This window comes from Triticum aestivum, chromosome 1B, assembly GCF_018294505.1.
Source record: "Triticum aestivum cultivar Chinese Spring chromosome 1B, IWGSC CS RefSeq v2.1, whole genome shotgun sequence".
In the NCBI taxonomy this organism is placed as follows: domain Eukaryota; kingdom Viridiplantae; phylum Streptophyta; class Magnoliopsida; order Poales; family Poaceae; genus Triticum; species Triticum aestivum.
The window spans coordinates 252,762,716-252,767,586 of record NC_057795.1 but is presented as its reverse complement, the minus strand read 5'-3'; positions in this window follow the sequence as shown (position 1 = coordinate 252,767,586).

Genomic DNA, 4,871 nt, shown 5'->3' with positions numbered 1-4,871 from the left:
AGGATTTTACCTCCATCAAGAGGTCCCAAACCTGGGTAAAACCTGTGTCCGTGTTACCATCGCTCCAAGACGCCTAGCTTAGGACCCCTACTACGAGATATGCCGGATTTCACACCGACATTGGTGCTTTCATTGAGAGCTTACTAGGTGTTCATCGTGGTTCGGTGGGAACCAAAATCAATGATCAGGTGATGTTTTTTTCAATTAGATCAGTATGAATTGGTTTGTCTGCGAAGGTTTTCTGCTGTCGCCTGTTTTGTTTTGTTAGCAACTTAGATCGTAGTCAGCGGAAATTTCAACCGATGCTACCGAACCAATGTGATCAACCGAGCTGCAGCAACTGCTGATGTGTTCGGACAAGTACCCAGGGGCAGCACCGAGCAAGACCAAGAGGAGGCACATGTGTGCACGGATTCCAAGGGCATGCTGGCTGGTAAAAGCTGCCCAAGCTAAGTATCCAACTCGGTTTTGTTCTCCATAGTACTAGTACTTCCTCCTACGTGGAGTTGAGATCAACTTAATCCTAGTACTAGTTCTATTAAGTAGTAATTGATCTGCCAAGTATCGTCTGAAGCTGAAACTGCTGCGAACACGTCGTTGGAAATTTAAACAAGTTCGTTTGAGGTTGATTTTGATCCCAGAACAGACCAGTAATTTCTTTTGCGCTGCTGGCGGCTAAGCACTAAATATCTACATGGTCGAGAACCATCCAGCGGTGGCGTACGAACATCAACAATATACTGGTTGCACTGGCGGAGCTACGTGTGACGAAAATGGGCCATGGCCCGCCCATCCCACAGCAAATGCAGTGTCAGATTGAAGTAAACTGGGCCATGAGAACAAAAACTAGTGATCTTCCTTCATGCCGGCCCGCCCAGCTTTGGCTGTGTAGCTCCGCCACTGACTGGTTGGCTGAGCTCTGGCTTCGCTCGCACGTGTTCCCAGGAGCCGAAGACACTCACGCAAGGGCAGCGGCCATAAGGGAATTCCTTTATTTTTTCTTTATGTTCTTTTGTCTATTTTAATTCAGTACATAGATGTCGCTATCGTGCACGAGTACCCTAGCAAAGTAGTATTTTTATTTGCCGCATGACTAACTCAATCAAGTGCTAGTTTTTGCAGCACGATTTGTTAAGTTTAATTGATGAACAGTGCACACTAGCTTTGCATTAACCAGCGCTTCGTCTGTGCGCCTTCGTCTGCAGTCTTACAAACATTGCATCTACAAACACACCTCGACTCTCAGGCTATATCTCTCTAATTATTTACTTTGCTTAAATTAATTATAAGTGGAGGATTTTTTTAAAATTATTATCATATTTTTGGCTCGCACTATTTTATGTGTGTAGGCGATCAGCTTTAACAGGCCATGCTATCATCTCGGCGTGCCCATGTCGTTGTCCCGCCCGCATCGCCAAGTTGTGTCACCTCCTTGGCGCACTCCCCTGTGTCAGCACCGCCACTCCGTCGCTTCATCGCCATCAAGCTGTGGGTGTACGGACCGAGGCCCAATTTTGGGAGTAACCTTTCTTCAAATTGCTACAACAGATAGGCCAGGTGCTATTAATCCTAGTAATTTTCGATAGCATGGGTTTATTTTCCCAAAGGAATTATTGCCCTAGTTTTGCCATCCTCCGTACATAGGTCTGTCAAATGATGGCCGCATTAACGACCGTCGTGTGATGGTTCGGTCAGTTTCTGTTCGTAGTTCGGCGAACGCCGCATTTGGAACTCGGACCGCCCTATGAATTCAGGCTTTGGAATGCTTTCACCACACCATGCCGACGACCTGCATTGACATTGACTTCGGCGCCAAGCCACATCTCTTTAAATAATTTATTTTGCGTAAATTAATTATGCGAGGATTTTTATATATTTAGATTATTTTTTTTGGACTGCACTATTTTACACGTGTAGGTAATCGACTTCAACTGCATCATGCGGTCATTTCAACAAAGCCGACGTCGTCATCCCGGTCGCCATAAATTGGCTCGCGTGATCACCTTGTTGGTCCAATTGCCATACCAACATGTTCGGTTGTCTCGGGGACTTCGGCATCGCCGAGAGAGCTCTACCTCGTCGGGTGTTTGGCGCACGGGCCATATTTCTTTTATTATTCACTTTGCATAAATTAATTATCAATGATTTTTAATTTATTTTTAATTGTTATTACCTCTGGCTTGCACTATTTTTTATGCACAGGTAAATGATTCAGGTCGAGCAATGCTGTCACCTTGGCGTACCGACGTACCACGTCACCTCGGCTGGACCAGGGTCATCAATTCATCAAACCCATGCCGGGGACTTCAGCGTCATACCGCCGGCCTGCTCCGTCGCCTCGGTCGGATTGGGGGTTTCACCTGACCACATTGGTCGTGCTATTTCGCTACTTCGAAGTGCCGGGCTCTTCGCTCCTCCACCTCGAGACCGGCCTGGGGGCTGGGACCTCGTTCTGCTGTAAGCTCGGGCCACGCGTCGACATCGAGCACATTAACCAGCTAAGTCGCTTCTGTGCTCAATTTTTTTAATTCTTGTTCGGTTTGACCAAACATCATATTTGGGTTAAAAACTTAGTTTGTCAACAAATGTTGTTTGTTAAAAACATTTCCTTTCCCTAGGGGCTCTTAAATTTATATGAGCCGTTTTATAATAAGTGTTTTCTTCTAAGTCGTTGCCAAGTCTTTTTCTACCGTTCCTTTTTCGACTCGAGTGTATGGTCAATAGCTGAATAGCCTGGCCTCTCTCTAAAGCCGCTTGAGTTTAGTTCGCTAAACTGGCCTCAGAGAAGCACTCCGCCTTCGGGATAATGAGATTGAAGTCGATGCTAACCTACTTGCAGTCTAGAGATCAGATGTGTCATGTTAAAGCACGACAGAAGCACAAAAAACTTTAAGACCAATTTTCGGATTGGCACCAAAAACTTCATTTAGTTTGGACTTAAAGTTTTTACTAAAGTCTTTTGGTTTTCCAAGCTTATGCCACTTTTAACCTATTTGTGTGTTTCCAACATAAGTCTTGCGGTACAACGCCGGACACCTCTACAACTTCGGCAATATCAATGCGGGGCTGTGACTAGAACCAAACCCACCGAAAGCCAAGGTATTTCATGGACTCCTTGGCAAAAACATTTTCGGATATTGCTATATATGCATCGGTTTAAAATTGTGTCTTCGGTTAATAGTTGGGTTGCCTGGCTCCTGTGCTTGCCTCCTACGTTCCACTTTGTTCGGCTAGGTGTGCGAAGGGAGAACCACTGCGATTGTGCTTCCAGCTCGCATGGTTAAAGCACCTTAGTGGAGAAAGCCGAAAACTGACTGTCACAATAAGCTCAAACTGGTCAGCAATCCGATGACTGTGTTAAACTATAAGATCGATAGAGGTCACCCCGTGTTAAATGATGGGCCGTTCATAACATTGGCCGAAGTGTTTACGGCTTGACCTCGACTTTCGTCGAACACTAACCGGGAGCTAGTAACCGGCCTCCCAACTTTAAGCTCCTATGACTAAGTGAAAGTTATAAAGCCCGCATATCTGATTGCCTCGTTTCCGCTAACACAACTGCCTTCGGGCACCGAGACGTCGGCTAAGGGTTGTTTTGTTATTGCGGAAACACCCTGCGTAGCATCTACAAGGGGGTGGAAGCCGATGATGGGCCACTTTCAACTGATAAACGATTGCAAGGGAGTCAAAATGAACACATCATCAGCATTTGTATTCAGTATACAAGCGTTGCTTTCCGTAATCATCGTTATAAAGCCATAAATATGCATAAATTTGACCTAAGATTTTGGCCAAGCTGGGTTGCCTGGCTCCTGTGCTTACCCCTACGTTCCCGATTGTTTGGCTAGGCAGTAAAGGGAGCACCTCTGTGATTGTTACTACTGGGTCATCCGAGTTAGTACCTCAGACTGGGTGAAGCCGAAAGCTAGCCATCTTAAAGGATATAATTGGTCGGCAACGACGAAAGTGAAAATTTCGATTCACTAGACCATAGAGTTCGGGAACTTTTCCTGAACTAAATCCTCAATATTTTCTCCCACATTGACCGGGGTGAGGTTTTATGATCATGGTCAAACATGACAACCCAAAAAAAGGAACCGATAGCGGGACTATTTTCTTTGGAAGATGTTTCTTACGTTAAATAGTAATATAACATATCTCTCTATGTACCTTTGTTTATAAAACCATATGGCTTGATTGCCTTGTTTGCCATAAATCTTTGCCCTTATAACGGCTTTATAAAGTAGGACAAACACTCCCCGGCTACTGGCTGAGGAGGTTGAAGCCGACGGTCAGTCAACAAAGTTTTGTACAATGCGGATCCGAGCATTAATGATGTAGAGTACTTGGATACATAGAATCATTACGCATAATTTATGATTTTACTCTGGATATCGATCCTTAATTCGGCCATCCGTGCCCACATGCCATGATAATTAGTTCATCATTCCTGGCTCAACTCATTAAGAATGAAACATGTTTGCAATGATAATTAGAGATTATAGTTACTCATGCCATGCTTAATTGGCGAGGAGTTTATAATGGTTTACCTTGCATGTCAACATGCTTTTAAAATGGTTGTGATGTAGTATGATAGTATGGTATCCTCCTTTGAATGATTCGAGTGGCTTGACTTGGCACATGTTTACGCATGTAGTTGAAACAAAATCAACATAGCCTCCACGATATTTATGTTCATGGTGATTTATATCCTACTCATGCTTGCACTCAATGTTGATTAATCTTAATGCATGTTTATGGTTGTTGTCACTCTCTAGTTGGTCGCTTCCCAGTCTCTTTCTAGCCTTCACTTATACTAAGTAGGAATACTGCTTTTGCATCCACTTCCATAAACCAAAAGTTGTTCCATA